Consider the following 14,523-nt stretch of genomic DNA (forward strand, 5'->3'; position numbering starts at 1 on the left):
CAAGTTCGGGTTGTTTTTTTTTGGTGATCCAGGAGCAGAAGTCTCAAAGTAGAAGGAAAGTTAAACCAATGTGCAGCCAATCACGATGCTATTCAAAGAAGACTTGCTAAACAGTAGTGTCTAGGTTTTCATTGTTCTTCCTCCCACTTGTTTTTAGAAGCTGCAAGACCACACAAATTCTGGGTGGACCAAAGAATTCTTATCCTCAAAGGGAGAGAGAACATTATTGGCTTTGCCAGTTCTTTAGTGCACAGATCAAAGACTCCAAGGACAGCCGGGTGTGGTGGCTCATGCCTGTAATCCCAGCACTTTGGAAGGTCCAAGTGGGCAGATCACTTAGGGTCAGGGGTTCGAGACCAGCCTGGCCAACATGGTGAAACCCTATCTCTACTAAAAATACAAAAATTACTCAGGTATTGTGGTGTGTGCCTGTAATCACAGCTACTCGGGAGGTTGAGGCGGGAGAATCGCTTGAACCCAGGAAGCAGAGGTTGCAGTGAGCTGAGATTGTGCCATTGTACTCTAGCCTGGCAGACAAAGTGAGACTCCATCTCAAAAAAAAAAAAAAAAAAAAAAAAAAAAAGACTCCAAGGACAATTGGCATAAGAGGAGAAGCAGTGTGGCTAGTTCATTTGTTTCTGAAAAATCACTGGATTAAAGTGAATGGGGAACTGAAATTGTTTTAAAAAAAGAAACTTAAAAAAGATGCATCATGAATTTTTTGTTAAAAATATTTTGATGAAAAAGCCAAACTGGATGAAAAAAAAAAAAAAACTGTGTCCTTGACAGTCTAGAAGGAGGTGGCATGAAATGGCCTGCCTGTCTTTGACTGTGTGCATGTGTGTATGTGCACATAATTGTGTGTATATGTGTGTTTATGTGTGCATGTGGCTATGTGCAATACTTGTGTGTATATGTGTGCATGTGGCTTTGGGCAATACTTGTGTATATATGTGTGCATGAGTGTGTGCATGTGCATATGTGCACATACTTGTGAGTGTATGTGTGTACACATGTGTATGTGCACATATTTGTGAGTATATGTGTGGATGTGTATGTGCACATATTTGTGTGTATATGTGTGGATGTGTGTGCATGTGCATATGTGCACATACTTGTGTGTATATGGGTGCACACAAGTGTATGTGCATACGTCTGTGTACCTGTGTATGTGCATGCACATGTATGTGTATACCTGGAACCAACTAAGCCTGCTGTGACATGTCATCTCTCCAAGAACCACACGGCCAGTGTTCAAAGTCACCCCCACTTAGTCTGGGACAGGGCGACGCAGATCTACTGTGCTCGTCTAAGATGAAGCGTTGACCAGATTGCAGAGAAAGCAAGCCAGAGTCAAGATGTTGGGGGCACCTTTCATTACTGTTGGCCAAATGCAATTAATCCCCTTTCTAAACCTTCAGAATGATTACATATTAATTGTATGGTCATACCTATCTCTGTAAGTATGTTGTTTTTCTGGGGGGAGAACAGACCCTGAATCTGTGGATCTATGGCCATATTATTTGACATTTTGTCATTTAGAACTGTCTCCAGGTTTACGGTACAAACATTGTCCTGAGCAGTGAGACAGAGCTGGCTTCCAACAAGATAACTTTTTAAAGTATCACCAGGACCCCCGCATTTTCCTTGGAAGACTCCATCCTGGAAGCCGCTCTCTTTAAATATTGTCTGATCTTACTCCTCCCTTTCATGTGATAGAATGGATACAATATTTTATCCATGACAAGCCCAGAAGAGAAATTCCATTATCATTCTCTCCAGTAACACAGTATAACAGAAACTAATCTCAGTGGAGAAATATTCCTCCATTTCATGTGGACGGCTGAAACATTTGCTGCCAAAATTCCATGACAGCCATTTGTTACTGACATGGAGAACATTTTCTTACAACAGTCATAAAAGCACCTTCCAAAAAAACCACAGGGCTTATGAATTGCTTTCAAATATGCAACTGATTTTTATAAAAATGAAAGAAAAATTAAAAATCTCTATGCACTGCTGATTTTGAAGTAAAGCATGCTTTTTCTTAGGTTTTAAAAACATTAGAATAATATTTATTTGATGATTATAATTAAAGTTGGATTTCCTAGAAGATGAGTACTACTTCACTAATGAAAATATGTGTAGATATGTGTAGTTTGTTTTGAAAACAGGATTATGTGTTAAAGCTTAGAAAGAAAAGCTGAAATGTGGTATTCAGCAATATCTTACACAAATATAATATAAATGCCAGAAATCTTTAAAACACATTGCCAGTTTTAGCATTTTTATATGAAAGATGCTACTTGGGATGACATTACTTATGTTATAAAAATATTTTTGTATTATATGGAAGATAACACTCTATCATTGACTCATGTTTTCTGTGAAATGCACCCAGTGTCTTCTACATTGTACAATTTGAAGTGGAAATGCAGCCAATCTTGATTCAGAATCATTCAGTGCCTTGTGTAAATTAGAAAACAATTTAGAAGAGAAAGAAAGAAAGAAAAAGTAGAAAATCAAAGTGTGATGCAGAATAGATTGAATTTTCTTAAAACTATATTCACAAACATCTGTAGGTATTTAGAAATAGATATAAAAATGAGAAGAAATATATGTGAATATTATTAGTATCCTGGTAAAAATAATTATGGTGACGTTTATTTTTAATCCTTATATTAGTTTCTTTTTCCTGCATTTTTAGAAATGAATCTATTATTTTAAGATCGGAAAGATATTAGAATATTATTTTAAATGACAGTAGAACTCAACATGCTGGTCCTGGGGGAGAGAGACTAGCACTGGGTCTATTTTTGCCCTACAATGTTGGGGTTTTCATGCACATGGTTCTGTTCTGGACCCTCTAACCCACCAGCAGCATCTGGCATTTGAACTTTTACTCAGTAATGAGCCCTGTTAGAACTGAACTTTCCCAACACCATTGTGTGTGAAATGATGTGGTGAAAGTTGATTATACAAACTGGGTCATTCATATCATTCCAAACTAAATCAGAGTCGTGGGCTGAGGGGGAAAGCACTCAGGGTAAATAGCACCTGCTCCTAGAATTGCATTTTCCACAAGCCTGGCTGGGACCAGCTTTACCTGGTAGCTGCCAAGATGACCTGTGACCTGTTGCTCACCTATCAGAACTTGCCAGCTCCCCAAAGCATCTCTAGTGCCAATGAACTTTGTTTCAAAGCAGTAGGTAACACTTCTCTTTCTAATAAATCCCCAGCCTCCCCTTTGATCTTTGGGCATCCTGAAGACCACCCAGTGTACCTTGATGCCCTGACTTGCAGTTTGGTCATTGCCAAATAAAACATTCGATTCAGAGACTTGTCTCTATATTTTACTTTGACTTCAACTATATCAATTGGACTTCAGCCCTGCAAAAGCCAGTCTATATTGTGTTTTATTTATAAAACCTAGCCCGTTCATATGCATTTAAGCTCTTCAGGGATATTGTCTAAATATTCATTTTTCAATTATAATTTAAAATATAATTTACTCTTTAATTCACTGAAGAACCCAAGGTTCATTATAACACTCAAACCTCTTTCTTTTCCCAATTTAGATACAAAATCTTTAAAAATTCAATAGTGCTGTGCTACTGAAACTGAAGTGGTTTATGTTTGTAAGTTTGTTTGATTTTGCCTTTCTCTTTTGCTTGCATATTTAAATCTTGACTGTTTTCTCCATTTCTACAATTAGTATTCATTTATATGTAAATCTATATTATGCATAGATAATAGATAGAACGTATGTGTCATGTTGGGAACCTCATCGCCATGCTAATACGCCAGTCTTTGGAAATCCCGTGTTTCTACGAAGACACTTAAGTATTAAGTTAGGCTGAAAAAAGCTACAAGCTGTAGTGAAGAAATACATCTTTCTCTTTGCTCTGTACATGGTGGAATATTGCATATAACTGGATTTTCAAAAGATCACAGCAAAGCATCGGCAACCAAAGAAACCTTCATTTTCTGTTGCGTGTCTGAGTTACTCTTGTTCCCCACATTCTCCCACCCCACAGCAAAATTAGGAAACAACTCTAGCACAAGGGCAGCCCAGAGACAGAGCCCAGACAGATGGTCAGCAACAGGCCTGAACGCAGAGCCATGAGGGCAGACCCACAAACAGAGCATTCAGTGAGTGCCTCTCAAAAACCGGGAATCAGGAGACGCTGAAAATACCCATGAAACAAAAAATTCCAAATGGGATGCCTACAAACAAGGTTCTTTATTCCAGGTTAGATATAATTTTAACAAGCAATTAGGAAAGACACATTTCTCAGACAAACTGCATGTTTAATTTAAAAACAGTCTCCGGACCTCCCCACATCAGCCAGACACACGGCAATGGGATCTCCAGTAACGACGAGAAAGTGGCGTTCTAAAAGAAAGGAGACTTCATCTTTCAGAGTATCTTTCCATTTGCTCCCTCAAATTAGCAACGTTTTAATTTGGCTTTCTTTTTTTGGAGCTGGTGCACAAGAGTTTATTGGGAATTTTGAATTAGAAGCAGATGGGTTTTTCAGCTCAACTTTCCTCCCTTTTCCTGTTATTCTGAAAACAATTCCGGATCATGAGAGCGTCTCAGAAGAGACCGTTTTGGTGCTCAGCCAAGATCACATTGTCTAATTTTAATACTGTGCAACAAAGTTACTAGGATATCATTTTTCTGGTTAAGTAACTCAGAAGTACTTTTGTTTTAAGTAATGCTACCTTAAAAAAAGTAGTTTGCTTTCACTTTTTCTTTCAATTCTTGTTTTGAATTTGCCAGACTTTTAAAACACTACCATGTAATCTTCTGGACATGTGAATATATCATTTACTAAGTTAGATATGTGAAGTTTTTAATCAAGCTAACAAGCTTTTGCAGGCTATTGGTTAATGAAAATATTGCTTAATTACCATGGGCATTTTACAATAATTTTACTTGGAGAATATTTACCATTTGAGCCATTTGTGTTTTGCCTCAGAGATAATAATTAACCATTCAAATCCACCATGCTGTTTCCATTCCAGTTCAGTGACATTTTAATGATGCAAATAGTTTCCAATACACATTATTAAAAGGGGGCAACTGAAAGTAATGAGTTTTTATAATGGTGGTGTTCATTCCTAGGCATATAGGTTTATTTTTTTCCTAACTAATTAATATATGTGTTTGCCCTCTTTTTCTGTATTAGCATTCTGTTACTCACTAAGTAAATGAATCATGTCCTCTCTGGATACATAAATATGTAGAAAGACAATACTCCTCTGCCCAAGTTGACAGAGGGTGACCAGAAAATGACACAGCATCCAAGATGGCTGCCCTGTCATCTCCAGGGTATCAGTCAGGGTTCCCTAGAGGGACAGGACTAATATGATAGACGTATATATTAAAGGGAGTTTATTAAAGAGAATTGACTCACATGATCACAAGGTGAATTCCCACAATAGGCCATCTGCAAGCTGAGGAGTAAGGAAGCCAGTTTGAGTCCCAAGACCTCTAAAGTAGGGAAGCCGACAGTGCAGCCTTTGGTCGGTGGCCGAAGGCCCGAGAGCTCCTCGCAAACACTGGTGTAAGTTCAATAGTCCAAAGCTGAAGAACCTGGAATCTGACGTTCAAGGGGAGGAAGCATCCAGCACAGGAGAAAGATGGAGGCCAGAAGAATCAGGCAGTCTATTCCTTCTACATGCTTCTGCCTGATTAGATGGTGCTCACCCAGACTAACGGTGGGTCTGCCTCTCTCAGTCCACTGACTCAAATGTTAATCTCCTTTGGCAACACCCTCACAGACACACCCGGGAACAATACTTTATATCCTTCCGTCAAGTTGACACTCAATATTAACCATCACATCTGCCATCCCACCAGATTGCGTGTTCTAAAATCACATGGTCAAGGAATTACAGAATGGCTGTAAACTCCTGATTGTACCATAAGGATTTCCAAATCAAATTCCACTGAAAGTTTATAATGATATTGGCTGTGGCCACAGAATTAAGCCTGGATTTGAAACCAGAAGCTTTGCAAATGAAACTATTTCTCTCGTATATTATCTGAGTCTATACCATGTGTACTTGAAGTGATATCTATTGATTGAATGAAGTTGTCCACTGTTGTCAATCAGCCTGGAATGTTGTTTTTATGCATTTTTAAAAAAATGCAGTGGGCCTCTAGAAATCGCTATGCTATCTTCATAGCGGAAGAGGGCACTATATGTCCCACAGGAGCAATGAGGCTTCCTGTGCAGTTTCCTGCAGTGGTAGTGGTGGTTTCTCCTCCACTGGTGTAGGTGGCCCTGGCATGAAGCAAGCAGTCCCTGACTCTCAACCTGATGTTCTTTCCAAGGTGACCCTTGGCCTCCTGAGGGCACCACATTTAATCTCTTTGCAAACGTCCATGTACATGCTCCAAAGTAAATCCCAGGCATAGCTTCTCTTGTTGGGAACAGACCACCCAAAATCTGGCCATAAACTGGCCCCAAAACTGGCCATAAACAAAATCTCTGCAGCACTGTGACATGTTCATAATGGTCATAATGCCCACGCTGGAAGGTTATGGGCTTACTGGAATGAGGGCAAGGAACACCAGACCCACTCAGGGTGGAAAACCGCTTACAGGCATTCTTAAGCCACAAACAACCGCATGAGCGATCTGTGCCTTAAGGACATGCTCCTGCTGCAGATAACTAGCCCAACTCATCCCTTTATTTCGGCCCATCCCTTCGTTTCCCATAAGGGATACTTTTAGTTAATCTAATATCTATAGAAACAATGCTAATGACTAGCTTGCTGTTAATAAATACATGGGTAAATCTCTGTTCGAGGCTCTCAGCTCTGAAGGCTGTGAGACCCCTGATTTCCCACTTCACACCTCTGTATTCCTGTGTGTGTGTCTTTAATTCCTCTAGCACCACTGGGTTAGGGTCTCCCCAGCCGAGCTGGTCTTGGCATTCTCTGATGCACAGAATGATTTGATTCTTTTGAAAACAGAGGAACGTGGACATTTTGCTTTGTTTTGTTTGGCAGTGTATTTTGTTAACAGACTAGAACCTTCCATCTCATACCTGAAGCTACAATCAATAGATGATACTTATACCAACCTCTTAAAAAAAAATGAAGTAATGTATTGACTCCAGCCTAGCAAAGAAACTGTGTGTTATTACATTTGGACTGCATCCTCTGGCAAAAAGCCATACCACATTCCTGCTGTGTATTTAGGAGGCCTAAACATTGGTGAGGCCAAATACCACACAGAGTAAGCAAAAATAGGACTTCTTTATTTATATTTCCTAATAGTTATTGACTTCTCAATTCAATACTTCTGAAAAGCAGTCATAAATCTGTGTCCAAAACACTCTGTTTCCCAAACTCTTGTTCCTCCCCAGTGGTGGAAGATGAACCTTCCCTCATTGCCTGTTTGGTCTAAGATACTTAAGGAGGGTGTGCAACTCTGTCCATTAATGGCTACATTCTAGGGACTCCCTAGGGGAGGACGTGGCCACAAGTCCGAATTGATGGAAAATGTGATTCTTGAAGTCATTATATGAAAAAGATACTTGCACATGCATGTTTATAGCAGCACAATTTGCAAGCGCAAAAATGTAAAACCAGCCCGAATGCCCATCAATCAACGAGTAGATAAAGAAATTGTGGTATGTGTATACGATGGAATACTACTCAGCTATAAAAAGAAATAAATTAATGGCATTCACAGCAACCTGGATGAGATTGGAAACCATTATTCTAAGCAAAGTAACTCAGGAATGGAAAACCAAACATTGTTTGTTCTCACTCATAAGTGGGAACTAAGTTATGAGAATGCAAAGGCATAAAAATGACACAATGGACTTTCGGGCCCAAGGGGAAAGAGAGAAAAAGGGGTGAGGAATAAAAGACTACAAATTGGGTGAAGTGTATACTGCTCACGCGATGGGTGCACCAAAATCTCACAAATCACCACTAAAGAACTTACTCATGTAAGCAAACACCACCTGTTCCCCAATAACCTATGAAAACAAAACAAAAACCAGGATTGAATTTCTTAGTAGTTTTTCTTGCTTAATTTCTGTCAGCCTTTGGGCAAAGAAAAAAAAATCTGAAGTTGGTTTAATTCTCAGCATCTGACTATCTCCCCAAACAGAAGGAAATCTGCTGGAGTCACCATGCATCCCGATACTGATCTGCCCATTTGGCTTGGTTGTCAACATTTCCTTTTAGAATACACCTTGTATTTTAGTTTTTTAAGAATTTTATTATTATTACCTTAATGGAGGGAAGAGAACGTCCTCTTTCACGGTGACACCACAGCACTCTCTAACTCTACACAGCTGCAAAAATAAACTTGGAAGGTCTCTCCGTGATGAACACACACAGCTCCCGTCCATCTCCACCATGTTCCCTGGCCCTCAGCGCCATGCGCCTCTGTCAGTTTTAGAGACACACCTTGTGACTAGAGATGAAAACTCAACTCCACTGGTGGGAGGGAGCTGAACAGGCCTGGGCACGGAGGCATGCTTTCAGCATTTGCTCTTTGGAATCCTCTGATTTCATTTAACGAAGCAGCGATTAGCAGATGTGATGGACCATCCCCTCAAGAGCAACCATGACAGTGAAAGAACCAAATGAAAGATTAAAGCGGAGCAAGTGTGAGATATTCTCCTGGATTTCAGAAGCAAAGTGAGGCACTTGTGAGTCACTAGATCTTCAACTATTAGCTGATTCGAATAGGGAGATATCACCACACAGATGGGAACTTATTTAAGGAAACCGTTTGTGCAGTTTGCAGTTTAAAACTAGATTATAATTGATTTTTTTTTTACCTGAACAACCACAAGACACAAAAGGGAGGATCGTGTTTAATTAGTATGATTCCTCAATTCTAGATCACACCTTCTATATTATTTCGGTTATGCTAGAAGTGGCCTTCTACAAAACATGTTAATTCAGTTATATCTCGGGATGGTAGGTCTTCTTATTTCCTATTTTATTTATTTTAATGCTCTAGAAAGTGTTTGTTTGCTTTTGTTTTGTTTTTTGAGACAGGCTCTCACTCAGGTCACCCAGGCTAGAGTGCAGTGGTGCCATCACGGCTCACTACAGCCTTGAACTCCCCAGTTCAAGCAATCCTCCCGCCTCAGCATTCTAAGTAGCTGGAACTACAAGTGTGCATCACCACTTTTTTTTTTTTCTAATTTTTAGTACAGATGGGGTTTCGCCATGTTGCCCAGGCTGAACTTGAACTACTGGGCTCAACAGATCCACTTGCCTCACTTCTGCATTCCAAAGTGCTGGGATTGTAGGCATCAGCCACCATGTCCAGCCAAAGGTGTTTTTTTAACTATGATTTTTGTGTTTCATTGTCTTACTTTGTGTCTGAAATTGAGCACTTATTAATACACCACAATGTACAAACCTACTTTCTGTTACAGGATTGCATCTTTATTTATTATCTTGCCTTCTGTATTTACATTATATCCCTTCAACATTAGTGTGAATTACTTGATCAAATAAGCCATACTTCTTTGGATTGTTCAAGGCGTTGAGTATAAAGAGCTGCTGAGTTCTTCAAGCAGCCAGGAGAAGGAACTATTTGTTTAGTATGTGTATTACTTAGAGGATACACACTGAGAGCATTTGGATGCAATGAATAAAGCTGCACAGAGAAGGGATGGACAGAAGGAGACAGATACAAGGCCAGTCCAGGGCACATTCCTACTGGAGTTCCACTTGTGAGGAATTTCAAGTACATGTATTTGCAATGACTTTTTAAAGTCTTCATATGTCCTGTTCACATGAAATTCATGGTTTCCTTTCTAGTGTCCTATGAAGACCTCTCCAAAGTTGTTCAAGTCCCAAGGTTTTAGCAGAGCACAGTCCGTCTCAAACCTGCTCCACTAAGCAAATTCTATCCAATGTAATACGGAAAGTATTTTGAGGATGAAGTACGTGCACAACCCTGAAGTCGGTAGTAGGAAGTCACAAAAATGGCTCCAACTTTCATGGAAGATCGTCACTGATTCTAATAGATTCGAATAATCATAAACCACGTTCACTCTGATAAGGGCAAGCATCATGATATCAAATGATTTTGGTAAAAGTTCTGGATAGATGTTAAGGAACGATTCTTTGGGTGAAGGACGATGAAAACCCTATCTAGAAAGAAAGGTAGGCCGATGGCAGGTGTGTGTGGTCAGGAGGCTCAGTTCATAAGAGGAAAATGAACGTAAAGACATCGAGGCTGAAAGACACAGGGCCCACGCGTAAACAGCAACAAGGATTCTCATGCGCCTGAAACATGCCCCGGATTGGACAAAAGATGGCTTGGGAGCAAGTGCTCAGAAAAGTAGCTTGGAGTCAAATTGGAGACTTATATAAAGCTGAGAAATGACGTTTTCATTTTCAGGCAATGAGAAGCTGCCTACGAGAGCGCCTGGTATTGTTACCTCTTCAGACTGACAGTTCTTCCTTTTCCTGAGAACCCCAAGGGCCTGGCTCACTACAGCTCCTTCTGTGCTCTGCCCATCTCTGCTGAGCTTGCTGCAACGGTGGCCTGCAGTGTCACAGTTACGCCATCTGGGTTCTGCAGCTCTGGAAAGAGGGGACAGAATTTTTCTCCAAAGTTTCTTACTCATTCATGCAACGCATTGTTCAGAGAGGCACTAGACCAGATGCTGCAGACAGTGAAGATAAACAAGGCTCCTTCCTTCCTTGAGCCCAGTGTGGAAAAGAGGTGAGGCGGCACCTGTCCATCCAGCACACATGCTGAGCGTGCAGCAGTAGCGTGGAAGGGCAGACCCCATGCCGGCTTAGCTTTGAATAATGACAAATGTCAATGTCGGGAGAAAGGATCCAGGCTTTACACTGGCGTTTGAGCCAAGTACCCGTTAATTATTTTCTATGATCTTCTCCCTTCTCCCACCCTCCCTCCTCTGACAGGTTCAAGCATTTCTGTTGCTTCCCCTTTATGTCCATGCATTCTCATCATTTAGCTCCCACGTATAAGTGAGAACATGCAGTATTTGAGTTTCTGCATTAGTTTGCTAGGAATAATAGCCTCCAGCTCCATCCATTTTCCTGCAAAGGACATGACCTGGTTCTTATTTTATGACTGCATAGTATTCCATGGTGTATATGTACATGGAATATGTGTATATGTACCAATAGCAGTATGGAAAAAGGTAGAGGCAAAATAAAATAAACATTTTAGGTTTTAAAAAATGTTATTCATTTCCTAATCCATGGCCATTCTCCAACCTTAAAGTGCAAGTAGTTACCCGATGGTTCTTTTTAAATGCATATCCTAATTCAGTGAATCCTGGTCAGGCCTGAGACGCTGCATTTCCGCAGCCTTTCGGGGCTTGCTGCTGCTGCTGGACCACACCTTGAGAAACAGACTCTGGAGCAGGGGAGCAGGGGAGCAGGGGAGCAGGGGAGCAGGGGAGCAGGGGAGCAGGGGAGCAGCGGAGCAGGGGAGCAGGGGCGCAGGGGCGCAGGCGCTGGGGTGGTGGAGCTGCGGTGCTGAAGGGAACGGGAAAGGTTCCCATGCAAGGCCACAGACTCAGTTTCCTAGACTTGGATCTAAAGCACTCCCGAGTCCCAAAGCATCCTGTGAACCTGGAAATGATGCACCGAGATGGCCGCAGGGTCTGTCAGCCTCACCACGGGAGCGCCATTTCCTTCCTCACTGTGAATTCTCTTCTTTCCTACTACGCAGCTTGGGCACAAAGGACGTTTGATGACGCTCGCATCAAGAAACCGACCCCAAGTTGCTTTCAAAGCATCCGCTTCGTGCTCTGCGTTTTGTCACGTTCCAGTCGCATGTGAGCTGCAGGGCCGCGGAACGTGGTGCAGAGGACACGGTTCATGGAGTTCAGGACGGATTCCCCAGGACGGATTCCCCCATGGCATTCAGAGCGCCCCCTGCGGCCGCAGCTCCGGCTTCCCCTCCCCAGCCTCGGGCGTCCATCAAGGCAGCGCAGGCCTATTGCGATCAGACTTCCTCTAGCTCATTTCACCCTTAACTTATCCCCCTCTGGATTTTATTCAGTGCATTTTTATTTTCCAGTGGCCTGGACACACACACACACACACACACACACACAAAAGCACTTTATTTTGTTTGTTTGTCTAAATTGCCAGTGTACGTATCATTGTACACCTGTTTCTAGTCACACACTTATTTTCATTCCCTAAAACACACTGTAGGGCTCTCTGTGAGTAATAAATATCATTTGAATCTCTTTATTTTACATATTCAAAGCAAATGATAGGTCTTAAGAAATTAATTGGTATGTCAGTGTGTACATTCTGCTTAGTAAACTTCAGGTACAAAGATACACCTTACTTTACAAAGTAAATCTTACTGCTCGATTGCTATAAAAGTAGTATGGAAAAAAGTAAAGGGAAAGTATAATTAAAATGTTTTAGGCTTTAAAGAAATGTGACTCCTTTCCTCATCCATGGCCAAAATGTGATGAGAATTAAATAGCAGAGGGGAATTTTTATTTTTTGTAGACACTCTATACCTAGCCTGAGCTCATCCCTAGATCCATTGATTACCTCATGTCTGAATATGTAGCACTTTTAATTTTAGCAATGCTGACAGTTCTTTACAATGACTGCTTAGTTGCCAGATTAAACACTGAGAATTCATTTGAGTTTTACTGTTGGAGTTTTCTTATTTGGAGTTCAACCAACTGAGATTTACTTTGAATTTTTTGAATGTGTGTGAAATGTAGGAGCAGTTCCTTGCCATCATTGCTTCTTTTGCTTGTCGTAGTTGTAATATACAGTATCTAATTTAATATGGTTCAGAATGGAGAGCATCATTGGGTGGATGCTTGCTGTTTCTGGAATGGAGTCAGGAAGCTTGTTAGCTGACACGGTGAACATGCTGAGGGAAAAGGTCACTATGTTGCATCCAAGTGTGTAGTTATTTTCCCAAGTTAATGTATTTTGTGCCACTTCTAAATCTAATTTAATGATTAGCTTACTTTCGTGCAATGTGTATGCCTTTTAAATATACTTTCTTATGTTAGATGGTTCAACTTTTTATTTTTAACTTTTATTTTAAGTTCAGGGGTACATGTGCAGATTTGTTATATAGATAAACTTGCATCATTGGGATTTGTTGTACAGATTATTTTATCACCCAGGTATTTGAGCTGAGTGCCTGTTAGTTATTTTCTCTGATCCTATCCCTTCTCTCACCTTCCACCTTCCGATAGGCCCAAGTTTCTGTTGTTCCCTTCTTTCTCCCCATGTGTTCTCATCATTTGGCTCCCACTTATAAGTAAGGACATGAAGTACCTGATTTTCTGTCTGCATTAGGTTGCTAAGAATAATAGCCTCCAGCTCCATCTATATTCCAGCAAAGGACATGATCTCATTCTTTTTTATGGCTGCGTAGTATTCCACGGTGTATATGCACCCCATTTTCTTTATCCAGTCTATCCCCGATGGGCATTTAGGTTGATTCCACGTCTTTGCTGTCGTGAATAGTGCTACAATGAACATATGTGTGCATGTGTCTTTATGGTAGAATGATTTATTTGCCTTTGGGTATATACCTAGTAATGGGATTGCTGGTTCAAATGGTAGGTCTTTGAAGCATTGCCGTACTGTTTTCCACAATGGTTAAATGAATTTAGACGCCCATCAACAGTGTACAAGCATTCATTTTTCACCGTAAGATGGTTCAACTTAAAAAAAATTAACTTTTTACCTACCTCTACTTAATAATACACAATTTGAAATTTGAATGCATTCCATTCTCAGAAGAGATCATGCTTTTTTGTTGTTGTTTTTCAATTGATAAGGATGCAGCTGATGAGACAACTCATAAAATGTGCTCAAGATTACACAGCAGGTGCATGCATAGAACTAGATTCCAGGACCAGTTTGACAATTTCTAGAAACCTCTCTGCCTTATCTGCGGGCCTGGTTTATCCCAATGCTGAGTGCGTGGTAGAGAAATGCTGTTCCTGTTTCCAGAGTGTCTGCTTTCAAGAAACCCAGAGGCATTTATGACTGTGTCTGGCGGGCCCTACACATTGCCCTCCAGGTCCAAAGGAGGACTCATGAGTCTCTGGGTTTTTGGCTTCAGATGCCTGACCTCATCCCTGTACAGAAAGACAGTTCACAACATGGACATCTGTCTCCTTGCTGGCCATTTCCTCCTTCAGCAGCTGCCTGGACAGTCCTCACTTCCTCCCTATGGAAATGGACCAAGCCTTCCACAACCCAGGACGTGCCATTGTATAATGGCGTCCCAATCACATGTACTACTCACTCAGCATTTCTTAGAACAAACTATCTGCAGAATATATTTCAAGCCTGCCTGTGTGCATGGTAGGTTTCTCATCCTCTAGCATTAAGAACAAAGAAATATAGTAAATCTCACTAATGCAAATCCTGGCATGTTTTTATGTCAGTTTGTATTGCCAAACCTGAAAAGTTCCTCTTCAAAACTGAAAGAATGACAGAAGAGCATTCTCATTTAGGAGTTAATTTTAATGTATTAAT

This window comes from Macaca mulatta, chromosome 9 (assembly GCF_049350105.2).
Source record: "Macaca mulatta isolate MMU2019108-1 chromosome 9, T2T-MMU8v2.0, whole genome shotgun sequence".
Taxonomy (NCBI): Eukaryota; Metazoa; Chordata; class Mammalia; order Primates; family Cercopithecidae; genus Macaca; species Macaca mulatta.